General features: G+C 37.5%; 1 long non-coding RNA gene across 1 annotated transcript; it reads left to right on the top strand.

The window, feature by feature from the left end:
• Positions 1 to 4,258: 4,258 nt before the first annotated feature.
• On the top strand, positions 4,259 to 5,828 carry LOC133789565 (uncharacterized). Its single transcript, XR_009873614.1, has 3 exons — positions 4,259 to 4,356; positions 4,891 to 4,927; positions 5,387 to 5,828. It is a non-coding gene; the product is annotated as an uncharacterized LOC133789565 (long non-coding RNA).
• The last annotated feature ends 16,017 nt before the right edge of the window (positions 5,829 to 21,845 follow it).

Raw genomic sequence — 21,845 nt, 5'->3', positions numbered from 1 at the left:
TAAAACTAAGCACCCTATGGCGAGAAGCTGGGTCTGATAAACCCCAAATCTAGAAGTTCTTGTAACTGTATCTTCAACTGCTTTAACTCTGCCGGAGCCATCCTCTATGGTGCCTTTGACACTGACTCTGTTCCTGGCGCTAACTCGATGAGGAATTGAATCTCCCTGTGTAGCGACAGTCCTGGTAAATCCTCAGGAAACACATCCAAGAACTCACATACCAATCTAGTCTCTCCCGACCCCACTGGCATAACTCTAGTGGTATCCACTGCACTAGCTAGAAAACATATAAAACCTTATTGTAACGGGTCCCTAGCCATCAATGTTGATATCATGGGAATGCGGGGTCCATGCACGGCACCCACAAAAACAAAGGGGTCCTCACCCTTTAGTTCAAAGGTTGCCATCTTCTTCCTGCAATCTATAGTGGCCACAAATCTGACTAGCCAATCCATTCCTAAAATCATATCAAAATCATCCATACCAACTCAATCAAATCTACTAATAGTTACCTACTATCCACCATCACTGGCAATGTTCTAATCTATCTCCTTGAAACTACCAGCTCCCCTGTAGGTAGTATAGTCCCAAACCATGCAAAATAATACTCACTAGGTTTATACAATCTATCAATTACCTTACTAGAAACAAACAAATGTATAGCACCAGAGTCAATCAATACAGTATATGAAGAGCTAATGCTAGAATGCTGACTTGTCACTACCGAGGGACTGGCCTCGGCCTCTGCCTGCATCAAGGTGAACACTCGACCTGGAGTCAAGCTGTCCACCTTCCTTGATTCCTCTTTCTTCAGTGTCGGGCAATATTTCTTGAGGTGTCCAACCACCCGCACAAGTAACAAAAATTTTCCAGACATTCGCCTGGATGGTGCTTCCTGCATCTTGTGCACTCTTGATAACTTCTCCATGTCTCACTGCCTCCCTGGCAGCCACCCTGAACACCCTAGCCCCTCCTATCAAGACCAGCAGTGGTTGAGGTGTCAGGGGTCTTCCTCTTCTGATCACTGGGGCCTCTGCCCCTACCAGACCATGTATATGGAGGCACTGCCCTGCGAACATCCTGTCTTGCAACATTCTCCCTCCAGATCTTATTCTCTGCCTCCTCAGCAGTAAGAGTCTTCTCAACAGCCTGGGCATAAGTCATCTGTCCAGGTACTGATGTGATCCTCACATCTCGGGCTATCATAGCATTAAGCCCTAAAACAAACATGTCCTGTCTAGCCACATCTCTAGGCACTAAGTCTAGTGCAAACTTTGCCAGCCTATCAAACTTCAAGGCATACTATGTAACTGTCATGCTGCCCTGTACCAACCCCATAAACCCATTCACCTTTGCTGCCCTGACGACAAAATTGTAATACTTCTGGTTGAACAAATATCTGAACCCATACCAGCTCAAAGTAGAAACATCTTGAGTCTGTGATGCCACCTCCCACCGAATATGGACATCCTCTCTAAGCATATAGGTGGCACATGCCACCCTGTCATTACCTTCCACCCTCATAAAGTTCAGGATGGAAGTGATCATACTCATCCACTACTCAGCCTTCAGTGAATCTGGTCCTCCCTCAAAGATTGGAGGATGTTGTCTCCTGGATCGCTCATAAAGTGGCTCCCACCTGTTCCCAACCTCAGGTGGTTGTACAGTAGGTGCAGCACTCCGTGACGGAGTTTGCTGTCTCAAAAGGAAAATCTGCTCTTCCTGACTATGTAGTCTGGCTTGCATATCAACAAGTATCTCTTGCCAGTTCTCAGGTTCTGGCGAAGAGTTATGTCCCTGCTCATCATCTCTAGCCTCATCTCCTGTGTCGGCTGGTCGTATTGATCGCCTTGGACGCATAACTATCCAAATGTATCTACAGTCAATAACTCAGCAGTCAGACAATGATGACAGGTTAACATTATTTCCATGATCCAATATCAAAACTCAACCAACAATATACAATCAAGATGCACACAAGCATTTAAACATTTATTCACATACAGTAGCAATGATAATAAGCATGCCTCATCATAATTATATAGCAGTCAAGGGTTAGGCACTATCAGTATAGCTCATGCTCCCTATTAAACATGCAAATAAAACATTTAGCAGTCAAGGGCCAAACCCTGAGTCGAGCTTGTGTTTAGCGGCGAGTGTACATACCCAGCCAGTCTTTAGGAACCCTTAAACCAAGACTGCTCTGATACCAATTTGTAACACCTTGGATTACCAAGATCGTTGCACTGTGTATTTTAAAATAGTGCAAGACTTGTTAATCAAATCGTTTGAACATAAATGTGATTCTAAAGTCACTAACAGATTAAGGTTAAAAGATTTTGATCGTAAACGGTTAATTTTCATTAAAACAAATGTTTAATACATGGGATCCCCAAAACAGGGTTTATGTGGTAAATACAACTCTCAAAAGTCGATACAACAAAAGCCAGTCTAATGGAAAAATACAATTTAGAGCTCTATTCCTGTAACTTTCCCTCGGTCATGGCGGTCGAGTAGCTGATGATGTACACTCTGCCCCCAAAGCTCTCCAACTCATGGTTGGTCCAGTTTCTCTTTGCCTTTACCAGCACCACGTAGCACCTGTGAGCCAAGGCTCAGCAAGAAAACCATAAACAACAAACACATATAGCAGCAGTAGAATTCAATCAACTTTAATCCAATTAATTCAATTATCCAGCAGAGTACAAGCATTAAGCTAAACAACAATAAACATGTATTTTCAAGCATACATCTCAATCAGTAATACAAATGTTCAGGTGTTGGTGCCCTTAGGTCGAATCCTCTATTTATCTAGCTGATCTTGGCTTGCTTAGGCCAAGCTGCGTTCAGTACGCTTATCATCAGCCCCGACACCCTTAGGTCGTACTTTCATATAACGCATAACAACCATATAATCACAAAATACATATGTTCAATTACAGGGAAACTCAGTCCCTTTCACAACCACATGGGTGCAGTTTTCTTACCTCGCATCCCGAACGACAAATAAAGAGCGGTCCCGAGCACGATCCTCAGTCCTGAGCCTTAACGATAATCCTAGTCACAAATATCCATGGATAATTATCAATCTCTAATTCAAATAAATGTTTTGGAAACAAATACTAGCCTCCAGGACCTCGAATTCTACTAAACCGGGTAGTAGAATTTGTCCCGAGCGCTTAGGTTTGAATCCCTCAGCCTCCCCGACCCTAAAACCTTGGTTGCCCTTTATTTTCCATTTAGGGCCGCAACTTACCCCTAAGGGTCGTGACCCACCCAGAGGCCAAGCCCTCCCTGCTGGAGGGCACGGGCCGTGACTTGCACCCCCGGGTCACGGCGCGCCTGGCGAAACAGAGGCACCCCAGCCTCTTCAAGCACGTGGGTCGTGGCGCCTGAAGAATAGGTGTAACTCCCATTTCTTTTTACAAATACATTACAACAATTATGAAAAATAAGAGAAGATATTTTTATTCATACTTTTGAGTGCATTACAATGCTAACCGAATGCTAGAGCTATTAAGTAAAGTGGAAGAATAACTAATGAATATGCAACTATAACATTCATGGGCATTTCATTAGTATAATACCCATAGAATGATGCTAAATACAAGCAAACAATCACTAAAGTTATGAAAAATAAAGAGAAATTCATGATTTGATGATAAATTTTATCTAGAAGGTTAAGAGATGAAGAAGTTATGCAAGTAAATGGTTGAAGGAACAAATATTTATAGGACAAAAACTAGTCGTTTATGACCGTTGGTGAATAGTGATCCTGACTGTTGGGGATAAAGTTGTTTTCTATTATGGGATTTTAACAATTCTAAGTTGTTGAAGTAACCAACAGGTAGGAATAATTAATTTATGGGTGATAGAGAAACATTTTCAGAAAAGTTTGAGAGTAAAAAATGTTAAACTAAGTAATATAAGAAGATTGGGAAATTTTCATTTTTACTATTCACAGGGTACTATTCATAGTGGGTCCCACATTGGGATCCGCAAGGGTCCCACAGTAGGGTCCACATGGGTCCCACAGCGGGGTCCACCCCATGGGTCCCACATGTTGATGCAGTAGTGATATAGTGATGACCTAAGCAAATTACTATGCTTGATATTTTGAATATTTTATTATTTTACTATGCTTGATATTTTTAATATTTTATTATTTTACTATGCAGCATAGTGACCCAATGTTTTCCTATAAATAGAGCCTTTCATAATTCATTTTTGAATTACGAAAAATCTTTCTTTCTCTCACTCTGCCTAAAACTCTTCTTAACACTCTTTTAAAGTTTTAAATCTCTAAAATCTAGGCGAAGTTCTGTTTGTAACGCTAGCCTACGAAGACCTTTTTGGGTAAGCTCCTTCCCGAGCCTTTTAGTTAAGTTATTTAACTATTATTTATATATAGATTATTTTACTATGTCTTTATAATGTCAAAATTTATATATAGATTATTTTATCATGCCATTATAATGCCGAAATTTATATATAGATTATTTTACTATGCAATTATAATACCAAAATTTATATATAGATTTCTTTACCATGTCGTCATATTTTACAATGCTAAAATTGAAATATGAACTATTTTTTTTATGTATCCTCATAATACTAAACTTATATAGGCTATGGTCATACTTTGGACTATTATTATGGACTCTTATGACCTTATTCCCTATTATTATGGACAAGTATTATGACTTCGACTTTTCAGTATGACCATGACCATGACTTTTAGATCAGGACCTTGTCATGGACAATTATAGTATGACCATATGCCTGGACATAAAATAAGCACTAAAATAGGAAAAATGGGATAATAACAATATTAAGCTAACATTTCATAATGTAGATTTTATGTAAGTTAATAGTTTGTGTTTTTATCAGGAAGCTAACAATTTCGGTTGTTTTATCAAGACGCAAGGTAAGTAGAATCCTCATCTACAATACAAGTCTTTTATGTGTCTTATGTGCATTTATATGCTTTATATGTTATCCTGCCATGTTCTTATGCATAAGTTATTTTCAAGAATGTTATATTTATTATGCATAAGCACGCTTAATGTTCACAAACAAGTTATTGAAAGCGTTAAAGTAGAGGTGCTGCTTGGGAGACCTACGTCCCAAAAATGTAAGGAGGGAGATGTACGTCCCTATATAATGAATGTTTATGAGGGAGAAATTCCCTATTATTATGTTTATGTTCAGGTTGAAATGTGATTCCCTATGTAATGCCGGCAGCAGCATCCTCTAGGGCCCAAAAGAAAGGAAAGTGAAAGAAAAAAAGAAAATACATAGCATGTTGCACGTTTATTTTAATACATATGAGGTATTTATTCTACTTACTGAGCCTTAGCTCATCAGATAATTTTTTGTATTGTAGGTAAGAGGCCCCAAATATAAATTGTTGATGAGTATACGTGGAGCCAACATGACTGTACATATGGGGCTGACCTGAAGGGAGTGGAGTTCTGCTATGCTATTTTATAAATAAACGAGAAACTTGATTTTATAATTATATTTCATTAAAAGTATTTTGTGAACTTTATAATTTACTTAAAGCTTTAAAAGTATTTCATGAACGTTGTAATTTACATAAAGCTTTTCAATTTATCGGTTGGATACATCTTCATTTCTACGTTAAGGTGTAGTAACGCCACGAAAATTATTTATAAAAGTATTAAGATTTGTATGTAAGATAAAGTTTTTATTTAGTTGTGAGTATTGTATGGTTTGAGGTTATGAACATTAGTTATGTATTGTTTAATAAAGTTTTTGTAAATTCAGAATTTCAGTATTGTTATATTCAGGTTAAACTTTGTTTTTACACTATATATATGTATGTTAAGAAAGGAGGTCGTTACAATAAGGTCATGGCCCGAGCCCCCAAACCTAGAAAATCCTTCCTTTCCAACGTTTTTCTCGAGCCTAACCTCAAATTCATACCCCAAATCAGCAACCAAACACATATTTAAGCCCAGAATTCCCATCCTTATAGCCTAAACATCATATCTAGCCTATAAACAATTCCTTACTCTCATGAAACACCCAAAATCAGCCTTAGAAACCATTCTCATGCAAGCTCTAAGTTCTAACATTATTTCAAAAGAATTCAACAATCAAAAGTTAAATTTTTACCTGAATTGATAGCCTAATATCCCCAGAACTCCTGTATGGCCTTAGCTTTGATTTCCTCAGCTCCAACCAACCTAAATCCTTCAGTTCTTTCCTTCAAATTTCCTTAGCTCCAAGCCTAAGAGAGGGAGTGAGAGTGAACATGAGTGAGAGAGCGAGAAGGCTAAGAGGTTCCTCTAGTTTCATATTAGTTCTGGTATAATCCTAAAGTGTATAAAGATAAAATTAATCCCAAAAGACAGAAATGCCCCTCTAAAAACTCAGCCTTCTTTAATTGTTCCAAGGATAAAATGGTATTTTCCGAAATTCCCGCTAACTCCTCAAGTCATCCTATCAATGCCCAATTAATCTCGACATGTCCAAATAATTACCAAATACTTACTCGTTACTCAATAAACTCCAAATTATATTCTAAGTTCCCAAAATACCCCTAGCTCACCCCGAGTCGGGTATTATTCCATGTTGTGACTATTCCACTAATCTGCTCACTAGGATCGCCTCGAGCCATATAGTGCAAATATATCAACATAATAATGTGTTCTAAATGATTTAACACATATAGTCACATTTATGCCCTAACGAGCCATAATTACATATATGCCCTTATAAACAATAAAGGGCCCACATGCATATTTAATACTCATAAACATGCATATAATATATTCACATAATCATATAAATCATGCATGTCACATAGTCACACATTTAACTAATTAAACACACATATATCCAATTATGCCATCATGACACGCTAATCAAGGCACTAAACCCTATTAGCATTTTTGGGTCGTTACAATTCACCTCGCGGTTCATGTTGGGAAAGTAGGGACCACCCTTAACTGAACTTGCCTTGAATTATATGGCCAAGAAAACAGTCCTGCAGAGCAGCCCAAACGAGCGAGATGCGTACTCAAGCACTCAGCTCACGGTTCTTTCCGGGCAAGTAGGGACTGCACCCTCCAAACTAAACTCGCCTTCACGATCTACGTTGCATACGCTTTGCCGATCAGCCCAACGCTCAATGCGATGGTCGTTCGGCCCCACATTCAACATGTTGGTCGAGTATCAGTTATATCATATATTCACTAATAGGTTAAGGCTAATAAGCATACTAAAGTCAATCTAAATTAGCAGCCATAGTGCCATACCAATGCCCCCTTGTCCTATTCCCTTTTTAACTAGCCTTAGAGCTAGCAAAGCGTACCTCGCGCTTTATATTTCAGGCGGCCATGGGGTTGTACAAAGCGTATATCATGCTTCTGGGTTGGCCTACCCACATTGACATGCGTTCAACATGCTATTGCTTCCCTCGACTTATAAGCCAAGCTTTTCAATCAGATCTAGGTTGGCCTAGCCACATCAGCCTACATTCAGCACGCTATTGCTGCCCTCGACTTATAAGTCGAGCTTTTCAATCATATATAACAAGTGAGCATACTTTACCCAACACAAATATGCACAGTGCAATCAAACATGTTTAATAAAATACTCTAAGCATGATTATAGCCATGTTTGATAACTAGGGCTCAAGCCCTAATCACATTCTAGGTGCAGTTTTCTTACCTCTGGTCCCATGCTGACAAATAAACACGTCCCCAAGCGTGATCCTTCCTCGAGCCTAGTGGTAATCCTAGTCACAACCATAAATAATATCCGTGTTATGATTCAATTCTAAAACGAATTTCGAGACCAATTCTGCGCTCTCAGGACCTCCAATTCCACCAAACAAGGTGGCGGAACCGTCCCCCTAGCCCTCAAGCCAAGCCTTAAAAAAGATACAAAAAAATTGGGGCTTGAAAATAGCCTGGCGCCGTGGCTCATCCCAACAAGAGCTGCGGTGCCCAGGAACTCTCCCAAATTCCTTAACCACACCAGAGTCGCGGCTCAGAAGAATAGCGCTGCAGCGCTCCTTCGCGAACCCATGGTTTTTTCTGTGTTTTCTTCTAGCTCAATCAGTTAAAACTCAACCCAAACATGTTTCAAGGCCAAAACCAAGCCTCAAAACTAAAATAACACATCTTAAGCAGCATATGAACACCAAAAGTTTACCCAAAAACACATATAAACGTAGAATCACCATTTGAGTTCCAAGAACTCAACTTTTCCCCAAATCTGAAAACAAATGCTTTAAGCCATTATTCAAACCATCACAAGCTTTCAAATCAATGTATAACCCAATTCCTAACCTCATACCAACCTCTAAACAATACCAAAAGCACCAAAAATGAAAATAGAATTCAAAACCCATCCCCACTCAAGAACACCAAGAACATCACAAAAACTTAAGCAAATCCTTACCTCAGCTACAGAATTTCGGATTCCTAGCTTCCCTTTAGTTTCTCAACAACCTCTATTCCTAGCAGAGAGCACCAATTACTCAAGATTTCTTCCAAAAATCCCTAGCTTAGCTTGATTGTCTCCACCCTCCAATCTCTCTTCAAAGGAGAACCAAGAGAAATAAAAGGAGAGAGAAAAATATGTATCACGTAATATGACCCTTAGTGCTCAGCACTTATTTGATTTTGTCTACCCATATGGTCGAAAGACCATTGTGCCCTCACCTTAAGCCTATCTTCAAAGTCAAGCCCAAGGGAAAAATGGTCATTTTGGCCTAATCTCCCATTAACCTCAAATTACACCACAATTTACAATTAAATCCATCACCCTCAAATACTCATCAAATTAATTCTCATTACCCAATAAATTTTGATAATTTACCAAATTACCAAAATACCCCTAAGCTCACCCCCAATTCGGGTATTTAATCCGGTTGTGACTTTTCTGCTAAATTGCTCACTAGGATCGCCTTGTGCCGAGTAACTCAAATATATACACATAATAATGTGGTCTCATTCAAAAATCACATATAATTACAGATATACCATCAGCAGGTCAAAATTAGGAAAATTTTCATTCTAATTAGAAACGGGCCCACAAGCATATTTAATACACTTAAACATGCATGAACATTCATATCATAATATAGCTCACATAATTCACATAACCACATATATATAATCACATAAACACATATAATATTCATTTATGCCCTCCTGACACACTAATCAAGACATTAAGCCTTATTAGCAAATTTGGGACGTTACATGGAGATTCTACATGAAGCCTTGGTTTTATTTTTATTTTATTTTGTAATTTATTGCAAGTGTTGTAATTTTTCAAGAAATACCCAAAACACTCGGCTCGCATTTATTTATGTATTTACTGTATTTATTTATTTAAATGTGTGAATGCATTAAATGTATTTAATAGCATTATCATGCATTTTAACATGTCATACATATTAACCACACATTATCTAATTAAAGCATGCATCTCATACGAGTAGTAACATGTTTTGATTAGGAATGTCCTATTTGATTATATGCTTTTATTTGATGATTCATATAATTAATCTAGTACAAGACGGTGAATTGATTTTAAGAGTTAATTACAAACCTATTCGATAATTAATTTTATTACATATGCAAATGATATTCTTAATAATTGGAATATTTATAGACTAGATAGTTTAATGGCCTATTTAGTAGACTGACTAAATCTTGTTTAATGTTTAAATGTTTAATAAGATTAGTAATTATTAGAATATCATTTGGTAAATAAATTGAATTAATTTATGTTGACGGTGAGAACTCATCAACGATGTTAGGTTGGAAAACTCAACGCTTTATAAGAAAATAACTTGGAAAGAACTTATAATGGACTTGAGGAAAAAGAAGTGCATAATAACAATGGAGTAAATACTCGTATATTTCTTAATAGCCTGAGTATACAATTATTTTATAACCTCTTTGTTGGAGGGGTGAAGATCTATTTATAGTGGAGCTCTAATGGCTCCTGATACATTATTGTAACACCCCACATCACTATGGCTGCTTCCTCGAATGACGACTGGCCCTACAAACCAACATGAGTCTTTCCAGCATGCTTTGTCCTCACTCACACGCTTCCTGGGAAAACTTCCCAGGAGGTCACCCATCATGAGACTACTCCAGGTCAAGCACGCTTATCTTTGGAGTTCTCAAGTGATGGGCTACCAAAAAGAAGATGCATCTTGGTTGCATAGATAGTACCCATCAATCCATTTAAGCCATCTTCAACTGTGCAGTCCTATACCTACATAGTCTTAGAATCATCAACTTGACCTTCCCTAGGTGATGTGGGAATACACAGCTTTTACCCAGTCTTTCCCCCTGTGGATCACGAGATTCTGACTGTCACAATCACCCCCCCCTTAAGGGTCCGACATCCCCGTCGGCCACACTTTCGGCTGGGTCAAGGCTCTGATACCATTTGTATCGCCCCACGTCACTATGGTTGTAACCTGGAATGACGACTGGCCCTACAAACCAACACCAGTGTTTCCAACATGCTTTGTCCTCACTCGCACGCTTTCTGGGAAACTTCATAGGGGCTCACCCATCATGAGACTACTCTGGGTCAAGCATGCTTAACTTTGGAGTTCTCAAGTGATGGGCTACCAAAAAGAATATGCATCTTGTTGGCATTGGTAGTACCCATCAATCCATTTAAGCCCTCTTTAACTGTGTAGTCCCATACCTACACAGTCATAGAATCATCACACTTGACCTTCCCCACGCGATGTGGGATTGTACAGCTTTTACCCGGTCTTTCCCCCTATGGATCACAGGATTCTGACTGTCACAATTATGGCCCCATGGGACAAGAATGCACACAGGTACATTGTCAGGGTAGTGGCACAGGACGTAGTGGTGCAGAAGGTTGTGGTGTCGGTCCTGGTACATGGTCACGGGTGCTCAGGTAGTGCCTCCACTCTTTGTACTAATTTGTACTACTACTACTTGTCTAATACAGATGTCAGAGTCACGCCTTTGTCTTCCTCAGGATCATACATCCCATACCCATATGCGTACCTCATACCTGATGGTCCTTCTCACATTTCCAAGATACATCTTTTCGCCAAGTTTCCTTACATTTTACTAACTGTAGGAAAACTTGCAAGTTATCATGAGTAACATGCTCAGTCATCTTTACCAATTCTAGCTTGACACCAAATGATGATTGGGTCTTTCCTATCTCTCCCCATATGTATATTGAAGAAGCTTTGGACACTTCATCTTGTGAGAATTCATGGTGAGGATGTTCCCTACTGGTGGCACCTACTTTAGGAGGGGAAGTATGGCCTCTTCAACGGGGCACGAGTTGTATGTGACGAGGCAAGGCACCTCTCGTGGGTCCTCGGGTTGGTGAGATGGACCATTGGGCGTCAAAGTAGGCATTTCACGTGCTAGGCCTAGCATAGCGAGGCCCTCATCATTAGGTTCATTGCACCTTCGGCATAGCACTTTCAGCACACGACTCTGCACACAAGTGGCGAGATACGGGGTCTCGTACGAACCTGAGGGTAGATTACATGGCGTCTCGCGAGCTTTTCCTTGCATAGCGAGGTCCTCGTCATTGGGTGCTTCACGTCTTTGGTGTAAGGGAATCTTGGCATATGGCTTAACGCGCGAGTTGTTTGGGCAGATTAGACCTTGATATGTGAGGCCTTATTCTTCAGGCACATTGCGCCTCCAGCAATTTTGGCATACAGCAGGCAGGGTCTCGTATATCAACTCGCTCTTCCTCACGTTCCTTGCACCTTTAGCAATTTCGACATAAGGCTGGTCGGGCCTCGCTCTTCTTCAAGTGCCTTGCACCTTTAGCGTTCTCGGCATAGTGAGGCCCTCTTTCACATAGGCATTCCCTTAGAAAGGCATTATGTTTCACTATATGATTATATGAGTCATATTATAATATGACTTGTTATGCATGTTTAGGTGTATTAAATATGCATGTGGGCCCATTTCTTATTAAAAGGGCAAATTTTGTAATTTGGCATGTTATGAGTATATTTGGCATATATGTGATATATGTGTGAGACCACATCATTATGTGGATATATTTGGGTTATTTGGCACGAGACGATCCTAGGGAGCAAGCTAGTGGGAAAGTCACAACAGGATCAACACTTGACTCGGAGTGAGTCAAGGGGTATTTTGGGTATTTAGTACATTACCGGGTTATTGGGGTAATGGGAATGAATATTCGATGATATATTTGGATTTAGTTAGATCATGAGGGAATTCTGGGAATTTTGATTATTTTACCCTCGAGGGCGTTTTTGGAACCCCAAGCCTTGGGTTTTATTTAATGTTACTTGAGTCCTAAGTAACCTGTCATAAACAGAAAAAAGAACGTTCAATTTTCTCTTTCTTCAGTTCTCGTTTTGGCGTTTGATAGCATTTTCGAAGGAAACTCAAGTTTTAGGACTCGGATTCAAGCAATGATAGATTCATAAAGATTCTAGGAAAGATTAGAAGCATGATAGATGGAGGATTTAGCGAAAAAATGACATAATCAGAGGAAATCAAGGATTTAAGTTTCTATGTTTCTGTTTTCTTAAGTTTCTTGAGTTTTTATTTGGATTTTATGGTTCAATGATTTTTCAATCCATTTGAATGACAGGTTTTGTGGCCTGAGACATTCTAGGGATGTTGTGTGATTGCATGGTGAGTTTGGTGCGGATTTGGGGTGAGTTTTGGGTTGATTTGGAGCTGAGAAAGCTGGGTTCGCAGGGTCACGCCACGACCTTGTTCTTGGGGTGTTAAGATCCTCACGAACCCAGGAGCCTGGGTGGCTGCCTGAACTGTTATCGTGCGCGTGGTGCCTGTGGGTTGCGCTGTGGCCCATGTATGAAGTATTTTGGGATGGGCTCTCTGCTTAGGGAGAACTGCAACTCTTAGTGTGGGGCGTCGTGACCCTAATATGGTGAGCCTTCGGAGTTTTTGGCCAATGCAGTTTTTGGCCGGTGGAGGTTTTGAGCGCAAGAACTCAAACCTTAGGGCTTGGGATCGATCCTACTACCCAGTTTAGTAGTGTTCGATGTCCTGGAGGCTAGGACTTGGTCCAGAAGCCTATGCTTACTTGTTATTGATGAGATTTTATACTTGGTTGTGACTAGGTTATCGCTAGGGGCTTGGAACCGGGATCGTACTCGAGGGTCGTTCATTTGTAACCTGTGCTTGGACTAAAGGTAAGAAAACTACACCCGGTATGTGATACATGTTATTATGGCTTGGCCCGAATTGTTGAACATGAACATGAATAGGGCATGAATGCCTGATAATGTGCATGATTATAATTATGCTTGTGATTGTTGATTAAGCATGTTGAATGCTTTGTATCTAGATATTTGATATACGATGAATGCCTGGTAGCATTATATAATTGAGAAAAGCATTGACTTATTAGTCAAGGTCGACAATATTGTCGAGTGCTGGTCAAAAAGCATTGACTTATTAGTCAAGGGCAGATTTAGCGCGTTGAGCGCTGGTCGTTTTGGTTAGGCTGACCAGGATTACATCATACGCTTGTCCGACCTATTGGTCATGGAAAACTCAGCGGCAGATACGCTGGGCCAGCTCTAAGGCTAGTTATACAAAGGATAGGGCAATGGGCCCGGGTGACTTATTAGTCTCATATCCTAGGGCTGGGCCCCAGCATTGACTTATGAGTCAATGACGGCCTTATCACGCTGAGTGCTGTCATAAAGAATTGACTTATTAGTCAAGGACGGCCTTAGCACAATGAGTGCTGGTCAAAAAGCATTGACTTATTAGACGGCCTTAGCACGTTGAGTGCTGGTCGTAAAGCATTGACTTATTAGTCAAGGACGACCTTAGCACGTTGAGTGCTGGTTGTAAAGCATTGACTTATTAGTCAAGGATGGTAATAGCACATTGAGCGCTGGTCGATATGGTTATGCCTAATCAGGAGCATGATATACGCTTGACCAGCCTATTGGTCGTGGAAAACTCAGCGCCAGATACGTTGAGCCAGCTCCAGGGCTAGTTATATATAGGATAGGGCAAAGGGCCCCGGGGTGACTTATCAGTCTCATATCCTAGGGCGTGGAACCTCAGTATGATTTATTAATCATGTGTTTTGGGCATTGGGCCCCAATATGATTCACTGGTCATTTATCTTGGGCTATTGGTTAGATGACGTTGTGGTCATTTATGTGAATGGTATGCATGCATGAATAGGGTTATTACTGATAAGCATGCTTATTATGATTTGGAAACATGTTATTAACTGCTTATGATCATGTTTAAGTTTTCTTGATGAGCCTTGGCTCACGGGTGCTTTGTGGTGCAAGTAAAGGGAAAAGAAAGTTGGACCTGTTAGGAAAACTTATACATGATCTTTATTTATTTTCATGTAGATCTAATATTAAACAAATTAATGTGAGACAACCTAGAACATGTTTCTAAAATTGAATTCAAAGAGAAATAATGATAAGAATACTTACATTATACGCAGCGGAATGAAAGAGTCATTCCTTCAGTTTCTCTAACCCTTGTATCCTTTCTGTCGAAGAGTATTACCAATAAACTGAACCGATCTTCAATTTTCTTCACAGTCTTCCAAAGTATCCTTAGAATCACCTAGACTAGGGTGGGAAATTCTCAACACATGAGATAGATACAGAGAGAAGAAGAGAAAAGAGTAATGAGGCTTGGAAAATGGCTTATGTTTAGAGAAATCTAAAACCTATCAGAAACTTGTGATTCAACTTATCTTTTCAACTTTCACTAAGCACTCATTTTATAAACTCAATTAGACCATTTAATTTAATTAAAAAATCAATAAAATAATAGCCAATTTACAACCTTAGGTCAAAATTATCATGGGCTTTAGGCCCGTGAAATTTCTCATTTAATTATAAGCCCATTGGACTTAAAATCAAGACCTGTATTATTTTCTATTGATTTAATTAATTAAATAATTATTCAAATCCTTTATCAAGTTAATTATTTATAATTTGAACCTTGATTTAAACCTATTTATCAATTTAGATACCAATTTATCTTAAATAATAAATCTGCCTAATTTCTCTTTTCTTCTCTAAATTACACAACTCTGTGAAACTATCCAAAATTGACCTGGTCAACTTTGATAATTCTAATTGATAATTAAATAAATTAATTGAGACTGTCTAGATGATTTTATCCAAGGTACAGTGGGGACCATGGCCCTATGAAATCAAGCTCCAATAAGTTATCATAATTCTAACAAATAAATTTACTAACTTATTAATTCCTCGTGACTCCACTAAAGACTCGGAATTTCACTCTTGAATTCATATTACGCTCTATAACAAATATAGATACGCTATTAATTATCCATTGTTACAACCATAATTGTCACTCAATCCTCTATAGATGGTCTACAATGAGTTGGGACTAAAATATCGTTTTACTAGTAAACTAATATTAATTACTGAAATGAGATCTCTATCATTTAGCACCTTGAACCAAACTAAAAGGAAACCATCGTTTCACTTCTACATTAGAAGCTATAGATGTTCATATCTATGATTAACACTCACACTCAATTATACTACCGAGTTCCCAAGATGTAAGTATGGGCTAGTCCGTAGGGTAAGCTGGTAATGAACAAGTCAAAGAACTCAAATAATACAATCAGTTAGAATACTAACCACTCAGAATTGAGATTGAATCGACCTATGGTCAACTATATGATATGACTAGAATAGATAATAAGGATATGTTTACTTATCCTTTCAACTGTCAATATCGGTCCAGTCCGATGTAACAAATACATCCGATCTTATCTACTTTGCTAATGTTTTAGAAAGAACATAACACTATGATGTGTAAGTAGAGCATGTCGTAGATTGGCAAGTCAGTGTATAACCTGTGCACTGACTAATCTTAGAACTAACTTATTTTGAACATATAATTATATTTATATTCCACTGTGATTATGTTACCATAAATACGATGAGTTATATGCTTGGGATTTAATAGAAGTTTATATTAAACAAATAATCATGAAAATAAAACATGTGAGCAAAGTGATTGACTAAGTCAAAAAATGATTTCTATTCTTGTATTGATAATTAATGAGATTACAAAGAAATTGGGTTTTAATTAGGGGATAAAACCCCAATAGGACCATCCTTGAGTTTGAGAGCTTAGGTGAAGATGTGTACATATGCGGCTACTCGACCACCACGCCTGAGGGTTTAAAGAGGAACTAAGGTCAAACCCTATTTTGTCGCTTAGGTCGGCTGGTTGGAACTATTTCATTGTAATTAACCTTTTAAACGTATTTTGGGATCCCATGTATGAAGTAAATGTTTTAGTGGAACGATGGTACCTTTGACCAAAAATTTTAACCTTAAACTATTAATCATGTTTAGTTACACAGTTATTGCCAAATAACTCGTTTAGCGAGTTTATCACTATTTAAAATACACAGTGTAACGGTCCCTAAGTAGAAGGGCATTACAGAAATGGCAGTCGTTTTTGTTTAGCAAAATGAAATATTGAACAATGTACATTGTGTGCTTTATGAGAAGAAAAAGGTAGACTTTTACTCAATGAATTAGTGATTAACATGGAGGGGTGGCCAAGTCTAGTATGCCACTAAATCTCATCATTACTAGAATCTAAAATGGCATAAAAAAATTGTGGGGAAATTGTTGTTCGAGAAAGTATAGGTTGCCAATTTTCTTAACTATCCCAATGCTCGAAGTCATTGAAAGTCCTTGTATTTTACAATAATCAGCAGTAAAAAGAATAGAACATGAGCTGGTTTATAAGAAAACACTAATTGAAAAAAAAAAGTTCAATTGAAAATCTGGAACATATAGCACATTATGCAAGGTAATATCAACATTAAGTTTTACAACCCCTATGTTAATGATTAGTGCTTTCAAACCAGTAGGAAGAGTCACAGATTTTGCAAATGAATAAGCATTAAAAGAATCAAAACACTTAATGTCATGACAACACATGGTGGGTGCCAACGCTATCTACTATTCAAACATAAGAAAAGTAAAGAGAGATGTTACTAGAGAAGTTTGAGATGACAGGCTATGTTTCAGGGTGAGAATCATTGGGTTTCAATAGCTGACTGAGGAGAGAAAATAGTTGCTGACATTGAGTAGTGAGTTTGATGATGGAACTAGTTTCTGCAATAGAAGTGTCTTGGGTTAAAGACGTGGAATTAGTAGTAGGATTGGTGTTCTTCTTGGAGCCATACCCGGGAGGAAAACCATGAAGGAAGTGGCATTTGTCCACCAAATGTCCAGGCTTGTGACAATTAGAGCAGTAGGGCCTGAGTTTCTTGTGTTTAAATGGTTGAGAAGGATTGGAAGTGCTTGGTTGGGTAAGAGCATCAACAATTTGTTGTATGGTGCCAATAGTCCTTTGATTTTCTTCTTGAACAATCATGTTACAAACATTTGAAATGGGTTGTAAAGGTTCAAGAAGTAGGATTTGGGCATGTACCTGATGAAAAGATTCATTGAGGTCGATCAAAAATTGCAAAACGAATTCTTCATTGTAGTGATCTTGCAAATCCTACATAGCCCCACAATTGCACATTGGGCAAGGTCGAAAATCACAAACTTGATCTCAAAGAGATTTCTGTTTTGTGAAGTAGGTGCTAATTGTCTAATCTCCTTGTCGCAGGGACTGAAATGGGTACGTAGTTAAAATACACGAGGCCCATTTCCATGGTTGAAGCGATCATGGGGTCGTTCCAGATGGCAACGACATTGTTGAGATACATGATGCTATCGAAAATGTCCTTAGAGACTGAGTTGTAAAGCCAAGTCATTACCATGTGGTTGCATTGGCACCAAGAAGAAGGGGTCGCCGTCATCAGGTCGGGGTAGAGATCCGTCAATGAATGAAAGAAAGCTTGTTCTTAGCTCCTAAAGAAACAATTATCCTTTTTTTCCAAGATTGGAAATTGGGACCAATAAGAATGGTGGAGATAATCACTGCACCTGGGTTTTCACTAGAGCTCAAATGATAAGGATCTGTGTTTTCTTCACTGGAAGATCAATTTTGGGTTTCTAAGGCAGAAAACTGATTTGCAGAAACAGTTGGATTGGTGCCATCGTGAGCAAAAGTATGATTGGAAATAGTGGTGTGATTGTTTTGAGCAGAATTGTGATTGTTGGGAACTAATTGAACTCTAGTTCTCTGATTGTTACCAGCGGTGGGTTGTTCGGAAGTCGAATCGATGTCGTCATTTGCCGAAGCAGAACTTCGTGTTCTTGCCATTGTTGGTTGGAGAAGATTGTAATCATTAGAGGGTTGGTAGAAGAATATTTGGCTTGATACCATATTAGTATTTGAGAATGAAATAAAAGATTATCATTTCACTTAACCAAAAATGATACAGAGAGTGCCTGATGGACCCAAAACGGGTATGTTTTAAATATTTATAACTTGCAAGCGCACAAATCGTATATGGAATATAGTGTTCATGTAAACACGAGATCAAACCCAAATGAGTTGTCTAAAATCGAAAAGAAAACTATTTTAAATCAAAAGTAATAAATTCTAACCTAGCTCCAAAGATTGAAGAGATTTTTTAATAATGAAAATAAAAAAAAAGAAGAAATTAAAGACAATATATATTACTAAATTAATAATTGTAAACAAGATGGTAAAATAAGATTATTAAGGATTAGAATGCACAAAATATAAGTTCAATAATATTTATAAGTACATTGATTCCCAAGTTTTAGTGATGTTAAAATAAATCAAACTATCATTTTCCAAATAGATTTATAATTTTAAGCACAAATACTTATAAAAATATAGGATCTATCTTCACTTTTCAAAAAGTATAATTTCAAAGTATTTAGTGTAAATCACTAATGAAATAACAAATAAATCAATGAACATTATTTATAAGGCAAAACATAATATTTTTGTTCTAAGCATTGGATGTGTACAATTTAATGACACATCTTACACAAAGAATATTATGTTTTTGCACTAATGAAGAACAAAGTGTAAATATGTGATAACAATCCAAAATACATGATATTTAAGATGAAAGAAGATATTTGAACAAGAAAAATCCATAAACTTTGTTGCACAAAATGGGAAATCAACATACAAAATAAATACTATCTAGTTACATATTGTTTCATCATCACCTTAATAATCTTAAAAAGATTAGAAACTCATAACTAGAATAGAAAATACAAACTAAAAATTACAAACATAAATAAGAAAATTTGGAGGATGAACCCCCAAATTTTTCCTCTAAAAATACATAGAAAATAACCAAAAAGAAGAAGAAGATGAAGAGAATAGAGAGGTTATGAAATGTGGTAAGTATGTAGTGTAACCTCCTCTAAAAAATGCACTCAAATCCCTTATTTATAGCCAAAAAATAAGTATTAAAATAATCAATTTAAATTAATTAAATTAATAATAATATGGAAAATATGGGTAAATTATAAAGTGTAATGATGATGTTTTGGGATAAAGTGTGTAGAAAAGTTTGGGTAAAAAGTAGTATTTTTTGCAAAAGGAACAAGGGTACAAAAGTGAGCCTTTGTTGGGCTCAAGGAAAAAATGGCATGCATGGGGTGGCTGCTGGGAAGAGGCTACTTGGTGATGCAGCTGGCAGGTGGGCGGTTTGGGTGGCAGGCTCAATTGGGCCAAGCGAGTTGGAGCTGCTGCAACTGGATTGGCTGGGTCGAAGGACTTCGTGGGCCTGGGGAGCTGCTGAACGGTTCGGTTGGTACGTGGAGCTGCTGGGAATTGCATGGGTTTTTTGTGTGGGAAAATTACGGAATACACCGTATAAAGCAAAAAAAAATTGAAATATACGGTTTCCTACTTTTATACAGTTTTTATACCAAATTTATGGTATTCAAGCCTTTTTTTTCAAAATTTAAACCCCCAAAGTTTTCTTGTCTTCTCTTTCTCTTTCATCTGTTTCATTCTCCCTTATTTCTCATTTTTCATTTTCTTCATCCGAAAACCTAAGTGAGTTTCTTAATTTTTTTTTTCAAAATCGTTTGCCATTGATTATTGAAACAATGGTTGTCACTCATGCGGGGTCTGCATCTCCTGCTCGGACGGGTGCTGCGTTTTCTGGCCCAGGTGCCTCGAAGGAATTTGAGGATCAAGAGTCTGCCGAAACGAAGGGGAAGGTTTTGAAGAGTAATCTTTCTCCTTTGTCTAAAGGGAAAGCTGTTTGAAGTATTCCTCAGATTCTTCCCTTCCTGATGTGATCGAGGATGATGTTGGTGGTTCAAATGAGTTGAAGGAGGCCGACATGCATGTGAGTGCTGAGTTAATCGGGAAACAGTTGAAGAGAAAACATGTTCCATTGTCAAAGAGCAAAGTCAGTGCCAAGAAAGCAAAGAAACTATCGATTGGAGGTTCTAGTCGAGTAAAGTGCAAGGCTAACAGAAAATTTGTGAAGAAGAATGTTAGTTTACTGGATAAACTGAAGGTATTTTTTGTTGTTTCGTTTAAATTATTTTGATCTTTTATCTGTTTTGAATCTGTTTTTTATGGGTATGTAATTATATGTTATAATTTTTTTAATTATTTTCCCAAATTTGCTTGTTATTGTTTTATCTAATATAGCAACATTGTGTTTCAGAGTTATCTACTTGTTTTGTTGATTTGTTTAAAACTGTTTCAATTTTTTTTCTTATTTTAATTTCTCTAGTTGCTATATAATGGGTCTGGTTGTTTTGATGTTGTTAACATTTGTTAATTTTTTGTAACGAGTGTTACAGGGTTGTTAATGTTCTTACCGATGTTGTAAATATGTTTTTGTTTTCTGTAAACATATGTTACAGGTCCTAATTTGGTAGTTTGTGTATTTATAGATAATAGGTTTTATATTCTTGAAATATGTTTTCAATTTTGTTAATGCTCTGATCTGAGTTATGTTTTTAATTTTGTTAACTTTTGTTAGGTTTTTGTAACGATATGTTACAACGCTGTTAATGGTATTACCGATGTTGTAACCATGTTTTTGTTTTTATGTAAACATATGTTACAGGTCCTAATTTGGTAGTTTTTGTAACGAAGTGTTACAGGGTTGTTAATGTTGTTACCGATGTTGTAAATATGTTTATGTTTTCTCTAAACATATGTTACAGGTTCTAATTTGGTAGTTTGTGTATTTATAGATAATAGGTTTTATATTCTTGAAATATGTTTTCAATTTTGTTAATGCTTCGATCTAAGTTATGTATATATAATAGCTATAGATATATATATCTAGATCATTATGTAATCGTGGTACTAGTTTAGAGAGAGAATCTTTTGAGTGAATTGTAAGCAAAAGAAAGAGTGAGAAGGATGGTTGTACTGGCATGGTGTGTGTCTGATCACCATTGCCACAAGTGAGATCAACTGTAACTAGAGGCAAAGCTTCTCTGTGTTTGAGTCTGAGTACTCTTGTCCAAATTCTTGTAATTCTCTTCTGATTAGCTTAGTAAAGATTCTAAGACATTGGGGTTGTTCTGGCCGAGGAGTAGGCAGGTGATGTGATTCATCATTCTGTTCGAACCTCGTAATTTTTGGTGTTCTGTTTTTTCAAGTTTTGATTCTATCTGTTTTAATTTCAATTCATCAATTTGTGTTTTACTTGTCATCTAATCATTGCTTTGTCTTGTTTTAAAATTATGTTCTTGACTGAGGTATCATTCACAACAATGTGGATTATATTTTTCAAGTTTGATGATATATTTTATTATTTTGTAAATTTATGTTACAAGTTTGTTAATATTGGTTGTCTATTATTCTATGCAACTTATGGAATGTTTTATCAAACATGAGGATCATTATAGAGCAAGA

This window comes from Humulus lupulus, chromosome 7, assembly GCF_963169125.1.
Source record: "Humulus lupulus chromosome 7, drHumLupu1.1, whole genome shotgun sequence".
NCBI lineage: Eukaryota > Viridiplantae > Streptophyta > Magnoliopsida > Rosales > Cannabaceae > Humulus > Humulus lupulus.
The sequence above is the reverse complement of the archived record's forward strand: the minus strand, read 5'-3'. Positions and strand labels throughout refer to the sequence as shown.